The sequence below is a fragment of the Labrus bergylta genome, chromosome 7 (genome assembly GCF_963930695.1).
Source record: "Labrus bergylta chromosome 7, fLabBer1.1, whole genome shotgun sequence".
NCBI lineage: Eukaryota > Metazoa > Chordata > Actinopteri > Labriformes > Labridae > Labrus > Labrus bergylta.
Window position 1 is genome coordinate 27,078,249 of NC_089201.1, and position 17,209 is coordinate 27,095,457.

Consider the following 17,209-nt stretch of genomic DNA (forward strand, 5'->3'; position numbering starts at 1 on the left):
TGAAAAACATGCAGATGCCTGTAACTGATGGCTCAGTGCTGGCCGTTATTAGACGCTTCTCTCTGAAGAACCACAGCTTTTGGGAAGCTGTACTAGACATTTTGGTCACTACCACACTTTCCCCAAGGGTGCAATCTTCATTTCGGATGCTGGCGCACATTTTATAGATGAGACTGACTTTATTCAACAATAGAGCAAAGGCTATATCGCACTCGGGTAAGAAGTAGCCAACCTCCTGGAGAACGGTGCTTCCCAAAGACAGGTCTTCCCAATTAATTGTTGATCTTATAAAAAAGAAGGTGGAAATCGCCCAGTATACCGGACTTATTAAGCCTAAATACATTTCTGAAAATGTATTTACATGTACAGCAGATATGCTCATCTTGCTTTCTTGCCTGGGAAGCCTGCAGCTATGGAAATGGCCCATAAGGAACATAGGTCAGTTGTCCAAACTATTATGGCTAGGAACCCAAATCTTACTGTCAATTTGAACCTGGGTTAGGAGCAGATCATGCAGGGACATCTTTTGTGTTGGCGCTGGTTCCTATACATAAACCGTACATTATCCCAGGTGATGCCTGCGACTTTGTAGACATAATATACTTGACATGCGTGTGGATGGCAAAGTGAAGTAGTAAAGCACTGCGTAGGCCAGTGATCCAGAATTAGTAAAACTTGATAAATATGATTTTGTCACTTGGTTTTTCTGTTTGTTTCTGTAAATTTCATTTACCTTTAACACATTTTTTAACTTAAGATTTTGCATTGGGAGCTTATTTGATCCTGTCCATGATGTTATGTGGGATCTGATGGATTTGTGGGTCTTGGTGCTTACAGAGCTCCTCTATAAAACATTCTCCAGCACACGACCAATATGTCTTTTTTGAGTACCCAATTTGTTTAAAAGGCACAGGCTCTAATCTGATGCTGTCAGTCCTCCGGCTACTTCTCAGAGAGGAGATTTATTTATTACTCCATCTGTATTGGGATCTGTGCTCTCTCTGATCTATTCTGCCATAAATCCCTTGCGAGCTTTGCAAGCATCTTCCCCAACAATCCTTTGTTTTTTTCCATTAGTCACTCACTAGTTAGATATTTACCAAATATTAAACAAATGTTGTTCTGGTAAGACAGAAATAATTCCTGTTTTGTGTTTATCTGGTTAAACAGCAGCTATTTATGATGCCTAGTTTGAATAGATTTGCGTTGACACATGTGAGAAGCTGATAGCACTGTTTAGGTGCAACAAAACAGGGCTGTTCACCCTTATGTGGGGATTTTCTGTTCAGCCTTCCTTCTCTTTCAAGAGCAGCAAATGTAAAGCTATCTGTCTGAGAGTGATGTTTAGATTACATGTTCATTTTCTTAATTTTCTCTTTTTCCATAATCGATTAAGCTGTCACCATTTTCCCATGAACTAATTGACAATTTTTTGAAGGTATGATCAGACTTTATTTCTATATTTGGGTCCATAAGTCATTTTACTTGCTAAATGACTGAAATGGGGAATTCATTTCCAAAATAGGTTTTCTGTTGTTTGACTAGTTGATCATCCCGCCGAGTTTGACCCACAAAGAGGTCAATATGGAGAACCACATTTGATTTTAAAATAAAAACCTTTAAAAATGTTTTTTTTGAGTTTATTCTAAATGTAGGCCATATGTTTTTATATCTGATTCAAACATGAAGAAGTCACACATGGATTAAACAAAAAAAGGGCCTTTATGTAAGTCAAAATTGTAACATAATGACAACAATAACATAAACCGAATTTCATTGAATAACCAAATGTTTCCAAATGGCTCATGCTAATCCACATCTTGTATTTAACATGAGCGATCATTGCATCGGTTCAGTTTTATACAAGAGAGAAAAAACTACAACAGTAATGCATCACTGTCAGCCTGGGTTGACATTGTGATCTGTGTCTGCATGTGTGCACTAGTGTATTTTTGTCCAATGTGTGTGTGTGTCAAATAGTGTTTTCTGTTACAGCTCATAGTGCTGTCAGCAGAGGATGCTGCCGCCGTGTCCTCTTCCTTTTCTGAGCCGCCGATGAAAAGGCTCCCGTCCTAATTACATGATCCACCAGGCTTCTAATTCGCCATACTCTTCTGAAATGACATTTACTAATTACTCCTTCCTTTTTTAGGAACAGCTTTCTGGATTTGATCCAGGCTTCCTCATGCTCATTGTCATGTAGCAACAAACAAGTTGGCTGTTGTTGCAGTCACAGCCTATTTGATTTAAAGTGAGTGAGCAAAGATACAAACAGACATTTGAAATCCTTTTTAATGTATGATGTTGTGTTAAACAATCTGGATTATCTGTGGGGAGGAATTAAATGAAGAAGTTGGGAGACCGGGGGGGGAGATCTGCAATGCAGTAATATGGAGACAACAAGCAGAGTTGTCAGAGACTACACAACCTCTTCAAAGAGGGCAACTGACATATTCTTCCCAGTGCACATGTTTTACAGATTCTGCAGCATCAGCTGCACTAATCCCTCCATTGTAGTAACAGCATGGAGTCACATTCATACTGTTTGCAAGTAATCACCATGTGTTCTTTTGGTCGAAAGAAAATTAAAAGATATACATGAATGATAGAGTACCATAACAAGAAATTCTCTGGCAGAAATAAATTTGAAGTTCTGCAATGTATTTGAAATCTGTTTTGTATGCTTAATCTCCCAGTGCATACTGGAAGATCCTCGAGCCAGTGGCATGGGGGCAAAATTAATGAAGAATGATGCTGATGCAGAATTTGTATTACAATTGGAAGTCGTTTTTCAAAGAAATTAATCTTTTTTTTCTTGATGTGCTGCAGCTCCTTTCCTGGAAGATCAGAGATCATACTTAAGGAGAGACCAGAGAATTTCAAAGATGATGCATGTGTCATAGTGGGATAAACAACAGCTTAAGACATGATGAGGTGATGACAGAGGGAATGTATATCACAAACTGCCCAGCCAAAACATTTTACAATTCATTGTTAATGTATTAAGTAATCTTCAAAGCACTGGTTTTTAACTAATTGACATAAAGATATTTTTTAATTACACTGAAATGATTTTAAATATTTGTACAAAGTTTGTGTTTGTTTACATGCTCATCAGGCCTTGCTGAGCTGGAACGGACGCTGACATGTCTTGCTGACAGTCTCCAATGTGGCTTGAGGGCTTTGCTCCCACGGCTGCTCCCTCTCAACTCATGGCTGATTCTCCCATGTCATGATTGGTTAGCCAGCCTGCCATTCAAAGCTCATGAGTGGGGGAGTGGGAGAAACTGGACCCACCAGACACTGGCTACATGATGTACTGCCAGTACATGGATACTACTGGCAGTGGTACACAGTATCCAACCTTCAAATTACTGTACATGTGGTTAGTGTTAAGCAATTGGAATTTTCTGACAAATTAACAGTTTTTTGTCTTGTTAATAGAAATGTCAATCTGTCATTCGTATAAACGCTTTCAACCCATGTGTAGAAATGTTGCCCTGGACCACTGAGTCTTGGTTACATGCAGGAAGTCTGGGCTTGAGAACATGTAGATGACATGACTGCGTAGGTAAGCCTTCACTGACCAGAAAGACTAATTTACAGTTTTCACATCAGCAGCTGACCACACAGATTTACCAGACTGTCTGATTTAACTTACATGGCGAAACAGAAACACATTTGATATCCTTAACAAATAGTGTTTAGGATATATGAAACCCCCAAAACACCTATCAACTTAAATTCCTATTGTGTTGATGTAATCCCCTTCTATCTGGAAAAAGAAATGCAGCTTTTTACTTCACATACATGCTTCTATTTTTTGCAGCCACAGATGATACAGTGCGTTGAGTACTCTATTTTTGGTGCAGGACATGAATTATAGAGCGAAGTGGCCAACAATGTGTATTGCATTCCTTTTCTACTGACCTGAATGCACTGAGGGAGAGACGCATGGAGAGTGTCTGTGATGAGTGATCATGAGAAAACCTCTGAGTGTTGGTGGGCCATACCATGGCAGAATCCTGGCTCTTGGCAGCAGCCCAGGCCATTGTGATTTGTGCTCACTGCTGCCTACAGGGTCACCACCTGGCTACCGCTTCCTCCAATCTCCCTGGGTTACACAGAGTGCATCTACAGCAGGTCTGTAATTGAATTTCACACATGTCAGAGTCAGCTTAACTGTGTTTTCTGCAAGGTGCGTGCAACTTGGAAAATCAAATCTTGATATGCTTGCGAATAACCAGGATGTGGGAGAGTATACTTGAGCTCCTATGAACACATTTAAATATGTTGCTCATAATGCAATTCTAAGGATGTTGCAAAAAAGAAGAAGATGACTTTGGTACAGCATTATAGGGATGGTTCAATACCTTTTCTTCTGCATCACCTTTTCAGAGTAATTGAAGCCTAAGCCATCTTAATAAAACCTTTTTGTCCAACACAAGGGACAAATTTTACACATTCTTAGCCTTGCACTTCCCACCTTTCTGTGTGCTACCCCGCAGTTGGCTTTATTAATCAATGCAGCCCATACTAGATATTAGGTACAGGAGACTAAGTGGAGATGTGTTGAAGATTTGTAGGAGGAGGAATGGAGTTATGAGGTAGGAGGTATGTTCAAATCCAGGTGAAAGTGGCGGTATGTGTACACAGCCAAAAGAGGAAGGACAGCCTGACACCAAACAGCCATTTTCTCTAACTCGTATACTTTTATTGAAACAATAGCACAATTAATTAACTAGGGTTTTGCCACAAGAAAATGTAAAGATGGCTGGCTAGAACCATAGAGAGATTTGGTCATTCATATTTGATTCTGCGTTTCGATCTCAGATGAAATGAAAAATTTGATGATGTCTTTTGTGCGTCAAAATGGGTAGACCTCTCGAAGTCAAAGGTGCAGCCAACAGCTTTGTTTTAGTTGTTTATTAGCTTGTAGGCTAACTGGCAGTGGGTGTAGTGTCATTGGTTGTGAAACATATTAATATAGCTGTGATGTAGAATTTATAAAGCCAAGCAATAATGGAACTGTTAATTCTTGACACAAAATTTCAGAGTAAACAAGCCTTAGGCATACTATTGAAAATAAAAAGTCATGTTCAGTAAGCATGTATGCATGAAATGGTATTTGGCTTTCCCAGTTAAGTGTAATAAAAAAAACATCAATTTCTAAAACATTTCTTACTATTAATGGGTTAAAGATAAAACAATCTGAATTGGTAACTAATCCCAGCGATTAAGATTAGTCCGGGGAGGCTTGGAAAACGCACTACAAAAACCTTGTTGTTGGCCCCGGTTCCTGCATACTACGTTTAATGTCTTTGATCACGCAAGACTTTAAGCTTGACCTTTCACCACTTAGTTAGCTCACAAGAAGAAAACAACAACCTCCAAGACCGCTGCAGCTATTTACAGTTGTCCAACTCACAGATTAAGTCACATAGACTGATATGGAGGTTGAGAGCCGTTCCATAAATCTGCCCGTCTTTACACTATGCAGAAAAGTGATTAAATACAATGACAGAATGACAATCTCACATGTTGAGATGGTTAAGAGAAACCAGTGCTATGCTAACATTAGCAAGCAGAAGCTTAAGCAGACCCAATATTTAGCACTTTATTCTGCCAAGATTCGGCAAAGTCACAGCGTATAATCTGATAATGACTAAACTTTACGACTCTAATTGAGTTGTTTGGAACGGCGGCTGTCGTGACATGGTTAAAACCTTTGAGGCTAGTTACAAGAATCCAAATACAGCAATTTCCCAAGAGGGTACCAATAATATAAGAGCTAAGATTTATTCTTACCCCAACTAGCATACCTCTCAAAGTGAGATACCTGGACCTGTGTGTGTGATAGACATTATATACATAATGTCAGAATATTTGTTTGCAGGAGGCCTATTCCCTCGTCTCTTTGAAAAGTAATAAAGGACATATTATTTTGAAATGACACACTGCCAAAATGTTATTCTCATGTCCATAAAGTTACAAATTGATTTTGGATTCTGTTACCAATTTGGATTTATCGTACCAAAGGGCACATAATCAAATCACACAGAATCCTTCTGTATTTTAACAAATCTCCCCTAAATCAGATCTCATCTGTAGAGAATTGAATCGAATGGTCTTGTAAAGGAGAGAGACCCACGCCCTTACTTACTGTACAATCCTACATCAGAGAGAAACACATGCCTCAAACTAGGCCAATTATCAGTCGCTATAAAAGATGACATTAATGCAATGTGGCGTAGCCCAAGAAGAGCGGCAAAGGCGGGGTGTCTTCCCTCAGCTAACATGAACTCAGAGGGGACACATAAACAAGCCCCTCTATTACATAATCATCCATTTTTTTTCCTTGAAGCATCTTCACTTATTTTACACACCCATTCCTCGTCACGTCCTCTTTCTGCCCTCAGGCTGAAGTAGAGACTGAAAATGGTTGATATAGATAATTCCATACTCCTTCTTGTGTTCATAATACATAGCTGCCTCATTTATTCATCAAGGTCCCCAGAAGAAAAAAAGTCTGTTGTACAAATTCTACTTGCTGTGGATTTTCTATCATTTTTAGCACCATCATCAGGCCAACAATTCGATATGTCAAGACAATTCAGAATTAAAATGTAATTAGACACCCCAGGAAAAAGGATAAAACACATTTGATCAATATACAGCGTAAACAATCATGATGAACATTTTGTGTAAATTTAAAACATACATAGAGAGATTCAACATTCTGCAGGTATAGCTGTAGCACCAGTCTGACTTCATTCACTGCCTACCTTAAACAAGCTGAGGAGACAGTTATGCCATAAATGGTGACAGGCCCAGATTTCATCAGAAAGAACAAGGGCGATGAGATGGACTGCAGGGGTTATTGCCAATACGTTCTCCACAGCACTCAATCTCTGTTAAAATTAAAACCAAGGATGACAGATGCTGCCAATCAGTGATGGGTTAGTGAGGTCAAATTAAGATCCATACGATGACCTTTTACTTGGCGGCCTCCTTTCAGAGTGCCTATCATCAGGGCTATCAATAGGGACTAATGAGCCTTAATGGTCAGATGCTGGCAGAGCGCCATAGTTTACACTATACAGCCCGAGGCTCACCAGCAGGGGTGTCACCAAGAATTCTGGGCCCAATGAAAAGATTATCACTATGTGACCCTACACCACTACCCTAGACAACCCCAAACAATTACTATAATCACACCTCCATTATTCTTTTTGACACATTAAAAGCCTTAACTTAAACATGTATTGAACAAAAGATGACCAAAAGAGAAATAAAAGCAATATAATATATATAAAAAAGTCAGATTTAAAGTTTTTTTTAAAAAAGACATTTAAATGCACTGCATAAAAGCAAGTCCAAACATTTCACAGTTCCTGTTTATACTTACTTCTGATCTGGATTCTTTCAATATTACTGGCCACATTGGCCATTTCGTGGCTGTTATGTCCATCTAATAATGTGTTTTCCAAAAGTGTGTTGAATTTTGGCGTCCGTCTTTATATTGAAAACAAGTCTTTATGTTTTTTTTCTTTTGTTAAGTTGTTGTCAATGTGTTTTCTGTTGGGACCCCCTTGAAAACAAGATGGCTCATTTCAAGGGTTTAAACCTTTTCCTACTTGAAAGTTCAAGGGAGTACTATTACAACAACTTGATGGAGAGAAGAAAGAGCATTCTAGCTGCACACAGGAAGGCCCCTGCTGGGATCCGAAACCCAGTGCCAGCTTGCTGTGAGGCATCAGTGCTAAGCTTGGCCCATTCAGGATTTTAGTGTCATATATAAATTCAGTCATATATTGGCATATACTATAATAAGCAAGACTTATATCCCCTTCAAAAAAAAAAATATTAAGGCCATCTTTTATCATCTGGTTGTTTTTTTAATTGATTCTTAAATAACAAATTCTACCGATATTAATAAATAACTAACAATAAATATAATTTAATCAGACTCAGCCACTCTTGACCTTAAAACTGAAATAATTCAACTCAGTTCTTATTTGCACAACACAAAATTATATTGTATTATCATCTCACCTGACATTAAAAACATTGTGTTTTTAAGTAGTGCCCTAAAAAGAACAGCCCAGGGGCCCTTCCTCCATGCCCCTGGTTAGTCAGCCCCACGTTCCCTTCCACTACAACGCCCATGCTCACCAGCCCTAGTCAATGGTTAACAACTGTTGATGAGTGCTCTCAATAAAAATGATATCATCTCAGCTGTGATATCAACTACTCCTAAAACACTATCTCCCAGCAGACCCAGCATGACTCCATCTACAACTACCATTTCTGGTCTTGGTTGACGGCTGAGTTTTAATGGATAAGTCTGAAGTTATATTTTTGTGATGGTTTGCCTATCATGTGAAAAGATGAAAAACAACCACGAACATAAAAGCAAGTTTATTTTCCTCTGTCAAAAAAAACATTGAAAACACGTCAAAAAGCAACCCAATTGCACTGTTTAACATCTTTCATTACAATGAGCCTGGGTACTGAAGTTTATTCTGATTGAATTCACATTCACCGATGTGCTAACATTTACAAAAAAAAAGCAAAAATGACTTGAAAAACAACAATGACGACATTGATGATCAACATTTGAAATAAACACAAGATACCTGTGCCCATAAACCCACATTACCCTCTTTGTCTTCTTCTTGCCACACAACTGAACAGTTAAAAGAAATGAAACCCAAAGGTGCACATTATCATGAGTGATCCAACCCAGATGAAGTAAGGAGTTTAAAAGTGTAAAAAAAATATGAAACTCAGGTTTAAAAAAACAACAACACATTACGGCTCCTACATCCTCCTTTAATTGTATTTTTCTGCCTGATTCCCAAAGGGGCCTACGAAACAGATAATGACCATAATGTGTCTGGATTATGCAACTAATCAAAAAAACAAAAAGGTTTCACATGTAATGATAGGTTACTTGGTCGGCTGGCGTGTTCCGACATCCCCTTCATACAGCTTTTATATCGCTCGGCATTGTAAAAAGACATTTGGCATGATTAAATAACCATTTTTGTCTTGAGAAGATAGTGCATAGATAGATACAGTAGTCTCTCTCTATGCATTCACATCATATTACTGCATGTCACTCTGTTATTCTTCATGTGTCCATGTATGTATCTTCCTGGGAGCTCGTAGGTTCATCTGGATCGTTAGTGTGACCGGCCTGCTGCTTTGGATATCTTATCGTCTTTTTTCTCGCTGTCTTTCATTACCAAGAGTTATCTTTAGTTCAAAATGCGTTTATGAACAAATTTAGACACTTGGGTGAGCTTTTACGCATCGTGATACAAATGTGCAGGCTCACCAAGGCTTACACAGAGTGACTGAGCAATGAACAGAGAAAAACGTCAGCCTCTATTAATAACAATGCTGAATCAAGTTATGGGGGATCCTAACATCTGCACTTCACCCTGTATATTTACTTGATCATCATTAAAAGTCTATTTATGTCACACAGCGAGGGATGTTTCCCCCCCCCCTTAACCACGGCCTTCAGAGTGATGCTACAGCCCTGGGATTAATAAGCCTCTCTCAGTCTGCCTCAGTTAGACTCAAAGCCACAAAGCCACAAGGAGGCCGAGCAGCAGCCGCCTGCAGTGCAGAACAACAGCTCCATATCTGATAGAATTGGACAAGTCAATGTGTGGATGTAATTCTTGTGGTGGGGGGGGGGGAGATAGATAATGTTTCCACTATAAATCTAATGTTTTCAAGCACTGAAGCTGTAAAACCACCAAAAATCTACACTGGAGCTCTAGGGCCATAACTAACGATCTCTCTCCTTATTTTCAACACCTTTTGGTTTTGTTGACACTTTGTTTTTGACATTTAAATATAAGGAAATGGTGGTCCCATCCTTAGTAATGTCCCCGCTTGTGTCAAAGGGGATATCTTCAATTTCATTGTTCTGTACAAACAGCAGTCGAAAAAGTAGCAAATGTGTTCAATAGGCCTTTATAAGAAGCAGAAAGACAGAAAATCCTCACAACTGCAGGCTGCAAATGTTTTCTTTTTATTATTTTTCAGTGTTTTAGGCTTGAGATACTTTTTACATGATTGATCCCAAACCACAAAGGCCTATTTTGACTTCTTCTTTCAGAAACATTATTTTTTTTTAAAAACCTATATATTAACAAAAAGAGATTTTGTGTTGTTAGTTCAGATCTTTCAGTAACTGAGACAGGATTTCCTCCCAACAGTGCTGAAGCAAAGCAATGCCATCTTGGTTCACTGGAGATCTCCAAGCAGTGTGTGGATGCCCGCATCTGTTTATTTCAGCCTACACTGTGCACACCCTGCCTGAGGGCTGATTACATTTGCACAGTTCAGAGGTCCTCAATTGTCGCCTTGTCCCCAGTATTTCCCATTCTAAGTTCCAGAAATATAATAATAATATAAAATAATGTTTAGATTTGAGGACAATGGAGCCTTTAATTGTGTCTGTGATGAACACAGAGATTAGAGACACTAAGGGAAACGAGGCACAGCACAGAGCATTTTTACACATAGCCCAAGGTTAATCATTTATTAGCGAGTCTGAGCTAGAAACACACACACACACACACACACACACACACACACACACACACACACACACACACTCACATGCGCTCACACATGCAGCCAGAACCTTGTACATTACAGAGGAGCAGAAAGAGACACAGAGAGGGAAGCACAGTTGACTTCCTCTGTCGTTACTCACACCTGCAGTAGGATGCAATCTCCATAGCAACAAGACTTGGCAACACTGTGCAGAGTTGATATTTGAGGTTGTGATCTTTAATACCCCCTTTCTCTCCATTTTTACTGCAGCATTTGTAGGAAATGCTTTTTTCTGAGTGTATTTTTCTCTCCTCGTGTGTAACAAGTATCATAAAATGAGCTCGCTGCCATCATCAGAAGTATTCAACGTGCCATCTTGGCTTCCTCAAACACCACACTGTTTAAAGTCTGATTCCTAATATGATATGTAGCTCACATTTGCATATCATCTTTGCATGGGGACATGTAGAGTAAACATTTTCACAGGCATTTTTAAAAAATATTATTTGAATATATTTGATATTCAAAAGCATGTGAGCAGCTTGATCATCAATCATTTACTCAGTAAAGGAAAACCTTGTTTATCTGAACCTGGTCTTATTGGCTCTCCACTCAGTAGAGAAGGAATCGTTAACGTTGAATGTGATACTGCAGAAATGGTTTCTCCTAAAAAGTAAAAAAAAAAAAAAAAAGGATTTCTAAAGAATTGCACATCTCAATTCTCTGTTATGTTACAGAGCCTTTTATAAGAGTTCCAAACAGACGGTGTGCTTCATTTACTGACAGTATACGCTACGGTCCAATATGTGCTGTTAACACATCCTTTGTCCTGAGCAGCCTCCGTCATTATTTATATGATGTGTGTCCAGAAAATAATTGCAAAAGTCCCAGCAGGTTACTTATTCAGTTTAAGGTTTTGTTTAATCTGCACGGCAGAAACTCTTAATAACTATATGTGTATTATGTATCATTACATGCTCTGAGCACTACCAACAGAATTACACAACATGAGTTTTGCCCTGTGTTGAGAAGAAGTTCAAAACATTTAGCTTATTTGTAACACACTGAAAAGAACTTAAATAATAAAGGAGGGCAACAGGAACTGGTTGTGACTTTTCTTTTAGAAAACAAAATGTGATGTTTCATTTCCTGAAACACATGCATACCTGCTCGCATTACTTATTCCTCACGGTGAATGTTAGCCTGAAAGAGAGAGAGAGAGAGAGGTTCAATTCTCTCATTTACAACCTTGGGTGTCCACTTGAATTGAATCTGCTGCAACTCAGATTGTTTCTTTAACACTCTAAATATTCATCCAGCAGGCTGCCTGTGCTTCCCTGAAGAAGTGCAGCCTCATCATGTGCTAATAATGAGCCTGGTGGCCACACAGCTTCAATCTGGCTAAAGTTGACTTGACACTGCCATCTAGTGGTGCTGCCAAGGAGCAGGTTATAGCGCCAACATCTATTGTAAACAGTTTGTAATATGATACTTCATTTTGAGCTCTCATTTTTATATCTGAGCAGAGTGTAACTATTTGGTTTATTATACAGTTTATTGTTGTCGTAGCGTGTATTATTTTTTATTCAGTATTGCTTCATGAACAAATAAATGTATTAACACTGTAGAAAATATAGATTCTGTATATATATATATAGGCCTATATAGTACCCCGAATCGTCATATAATAAGGAAAATCTGTTGTTGAATCCTTGCAAACAAACAAAACAAACAAAAGAGTAAAATAGAAAATCATCAGGGATATCCCTGCATCCCTCCTCCCACTTCTAACAGCCTTCATGTTGCCTTTAGGCTTGGGTTGAGATCCTTTCACTGTGGGAAAGAGTCAGTTTATAAACTGTATATATGTATATCTTTGTCTCAGATTCAGATTCAGATTTTTTTAGTGTCCCACAAGGAGACATTTGTTTTGCAGCAGGAACACACAGAAGACAAGAAACACAAGGACAACATCACCGTAAAACATAAACGAAAAGCATTTATTCGTATTTGACCATCTACTATCTAAGGATTAAATGCATTACCCCCCCGCTTCAGATCAGAATTAAATGCTTGTAAAATGATTTAAACATTACAGGATCATTAAGTTATCTGACGATAATGGAGAACATGAGGGTCATATCAAAATGATTCCTCACCAATAAACTAGAATAACTAGAGAAGACAGCACCCTTCTCCATCTCTCAGATCTAATAATGTATACCATTTCCTGTAACAGCCATTTTGTTGTCATGGACACAGATAGTAAAAAAAAAAAAAAAAAAAAAAAAAGTTGAAAAAATAAAGAGAAAACATCACCTGTGTCCATAGCAACTGAGTCAAGTTTAGTAAAAAAAAAATGTTTAGGAGAATTATTCTCAGAGAGGTGAGATGTGTATGAAAGACGGCTTCTTTTTGCATCATACATTCAAATTCAATGAACATCTTAAATATTTCATATTACAGTGTTAACAAGATCATATGGATTTAAAGCACCCCCTACCTAATGCTGCTATTCTGCTCAATGAAAACAACCACACACAAATGGCAAACTGATATTCATACGAAATGTTACTCATTCAAATAACAATGTCTCATCGTGTGGTGAGGATCGGGGGGGGCTGCAGCAAAGTCTTCTGTCAGTGCTCAGTAAGGGAACTATGCCTTTTCCCTGAGAACAGAGCAATGCATCCTCAGGAAGCCTCTAATCCCCTTTAGAAATCTTAGCCAACTACTAAAAATAGAAAAGCCTCCATGGTGCCCTCTATCGGAGATTTATTTGAGCCACTGATGTGCTCTGTATTTTGTAAGCATGAAGCAATGCAGCAGGAAAGGCTGGTGAAATGTTGGATTACAGATACACTCCAAAATGCTGCTTTGTTTCTTTCACAAAATGTGTCACTTTTCATTCTTCTGGGCCTGTGCTCTGTAATATTGAAAGCCAGCTTGTTTAACCATGTTAAAGTTATCGGCTCTGGCCCCCCCTGTGACCCCAAATGGGACAAGTGATATAGATAATGGATGGATGCCTGTATCCTCCAGCAGTCAGCCAATCCCTAAGATCCCACATCTGTCTTGCTCTCTCTCTCTCTGAGGGCATCATTAGTTGGAATTACCTGGTCTCCCAAGAAAAAAAAGCCTAATCAAGCATTAACTAAATGCTTCTGTTGCACGGTGGAAATCCAACTGTCTTAGACCAATTATCTATAGTTGGTGAGCTACTTGCAATCATGAGCCAGGAGGCGCAGGTGGGCTCTTCTTTAACTCCCCCACCTCTTCAGACCGGCTGACAGATTGAAGTACCAACATACATACTGGTGTTTCTGCAGAGATTACTGGCATATTTTTATTTTGCAGTAAATGCTCTACCTACTATAGCTGTGAATAAAACACACAAAATAATTTCCAAAAATAATATTAGTCATTAGTTTCCTCATACTATCTCATCCATCATCTCCAGGCAGGGGCTAGAGGAGGGGCAGGGGTCTCTGTCCTGTCAGTGCTGGGAGGACGGAAAAAAATGTCTGCCTTTATAAACTTTTGCCAACCTACAGCATCACCATATCTCTGAGAGAAAATGCAATTTATACATCAAACTAAAGACTGGATGTTGCTGTGTTTCACTAAGTTACTGACTGCATGTCCATGTAAAGGACAGAAAAGGTTCAAACCAGATTGGTGTATGTGTGTGTGTGTGTGTGTGTGTGTGTGTGTGTGTGTGGGAGACTAAACATACAGAGAAGTGAAAGAAAAGGAATTTTTCTGTGTGTTTGTTTGTATAGACGTCCAAGCTCCTGCCTCTGGGTCTGTGTGTGCGTATGATCGCCCCATTTCTGCTGATGGTGGGAATGCAGTGCGGCTAATCCCACAGGAGGGCAGAGCACTGCAGAGGAGACTCTCAGCAGATCTCCCCTCATCCGTGTGACTGCTGTTGGCGGCTGGTGTGAAGAAGAAATCCGGAACTGGATCAGAAAGCGAGTCAGCCGTGTTTAATTTGCACGGGACTTTTTTTTTTTTTTTTACAACGAGGGAAGGACTTGCTAGCAGACATAACCAGCAACAAAGCATACAGAGATGTCTGCTGTCCTTCCTCTGCCACCTGCACGCCCAGGAGTCACTATATCTATATTTATCAAGAAAAAGGGGCCATAGCATGTAACTGCACTGGATGTGACGCTTGTCAGTTTAAATGTTATTGTCCTGTTTGATGTGTTCTGTTGAGGCTGGAAGAACACTTTCTACAGTGTGGTTGGACTCTTCTTTGAAACAAACAAAAATAAGCCTTTTGCTCTTTTTTTGGACATGATATCACTGATGTGTTATAAAGTCTAAACACCTGATGAAACACTGTCCTGTCTGCTTTGGAGAAGCCCAAGTCAATTACCAATAAATTACTTAACAACAAGTGAAATTTGAATATTCGGTTTTAGAAATGATCTCATCAAGATTTTGTAGTTTCTACTAGTATAATAATAATAATTATGACACTAGGGCACTGATTTAAACAGCCTTTCAGATTACAATTCCATTATATGTGTTAATGTTATATCATGCTTTTCAGCTGTTAAGAAAGAATCTCATCTGAATGTGGGGCGGGGGGGTTAAGTCAGGTCTCAGTTTCAACCAGTAAGAGACAGGACAGCAGCAGGGATGAGGCTGGGCCAGTGTGGCATAAAACCGTGGTGGGACGTGTCCTCATAGTTTCTTCGAGCCTGTTGGATGAAAGTGAGCGCTCTGTGGCGTCTGGCCTGACCTGTTGACCAAGATCGCAGAGATCATCTTCCTCCGGGGACAATTCTATTCTTCGACTTTTTTATCTGTGAGAAACAACACTTTGTTAAACATTTTGTGTACTGCACCTTTTATGGAGATTATTGTTTTTTTTTTTATTACCTTGCTTGGCTTTTTTCCTTTTTCTTCTTCTTTGTACAAAATGCTGTTTAGGTTTTAATGTTGTTGAGCACATCTCCTTATCACTTTTCCAGCCCAGCTATCAATGAAATGTTTGTTGGACGGAGAACTGATAAGGGAATGTGTCTGACACTTTCCATCACTGACATGGAAACTATATGCTGCCGATGGAATAAAAACATGTTCATTGTATTACAACAAGGTCTTCACCTTATGTTGTTTTATTTGAATCTTTACGAATGATGCGTCAAACTGTTAGTTGGGCTGTCTTCTACCCCTTTTCTGTGCAATCATTGTAACGTATCACTGCTGGACTAAAGAAACATTATTCTACTCTGTGATTACATTTTGAGTTCAATCATTACTTTTAAATATGTCTGTAACGTATTACATATGAGGAAGAAGTCTGCCAAATGATGGATATCAAAACCAGTATGAGTCGCATTTCTTAAACTCGCAAATAAACCGAGACGAATTTGAATTTGTCAGATAAAAACATGTTGTTTATGAAGTCTAAATTCAGCAGATATTTTTATAGTATGTAATAACTATACTTGGTTGAAATAGTATGAAATCTCTGACCTGTTGACTTTTTTCTTTTTTTAACATAATTGCTTTTTAAACTTTGATATCGGAAGTTATGTGCCTTTCAAACTATTGTATTCAAGTCCTTGTGGTTCCTGCAGTTCTTATTTGAACATGAGACGTTGTATTTCACTCGGTCTCATGCTGTTATTTCAAACCGCTAAGTTTACCAGGCGTGACGTCTGTCCGTTTTGTTAATCTCTCCTGAGAGATATAATTTACATTCACTTTGTAGATAAAGTATCCTCTCACTCGCTAATGGTGCAGACAGAGCAATAGTCAAAAGACAATCAACTAAACATGTGGAAAACGTGTTACAGCAGCCCATCGTTATCCGGCCTGTCATCCGATGAGTCTTGATATACTGTAGCACCTCCAGAGACATGTCCAATTAAAACATATAGAAGTATACATACGGCTTGATTTTTACTTAAATAAAAAAAAAAAAATCAGACCAAATCTATGAACAAATCATGTTTCATCAAATCCAAAACTAGTCCTGTATTCTCCAGTTCACACAACTCAAGAAGTTTTCATGAAAAGCAAAATGTCTAACTTCTTGAAACATTTTTATGAAACATATTTTTACTTGCTACTTCTTCTGGATATTTGTAGTAATAGAAACCATTCAAAAAGCAAATGTGTAGCTCTTCAAATACATTTTGTGTATGAAACATTTCCATTTTAACATTTGTACAGACTAACTAATATTCTGCTTTTTTTCCTCAAAATGTCAACGGTAACAGCTGGGGAAAATATTCAACTCAGTTCACTTCTGAGTCAAACTATCTCAGCACACTCTAACCTAGATACGCAGTAAAGTGTTCCCAATCCTTTAAAGTGATTTTGCTTGTTTTCACCTTCTGATTTTTCCTGACGTGTCGACCAAGATTGCAGAGATCATCTTCCTCTGAGGACATTTCTGTTCTTCAACTTTTTTTTTTTAATCTTTGTACTGCAATTTGATGAGACTTGATGAGAGGTAACTGACTTCTTCAACCCTGTTTTTTTATGACCTTTGCTCTGCTTTTTTAATTTGTCTACCTCTTCTTTTTTTTTTTTTTTTTAAATGTTTAGGTTATAATGTTGTTGAGTACATCTCCTTATCATTTTTCCAGCTATAAATGTTTTT

General features: G+C 38.5%; 1 long non-coding RNA gene across 1 annotated transcript; it reads left to right on the forward strand.

Moving 5' to 3' along the window:
* The first annotated feature begins 1,760 nt into the window (after positions 1-1,760).
* On the forward strand, positions 1,761-17,018 carry LOC114920192 (uncharacterized). Its single transcript, XR_010666708.1, has 3 exons — positions 1,761-2,251; positions 2,830-4,143; positions 14,364-17,018. It is a non-coding gene; the product is annotated as an uncharacterized lncRNA (long non-coding RNA).
* Positions 17,019-17,209: the final 191 nt, after the last annotated feature.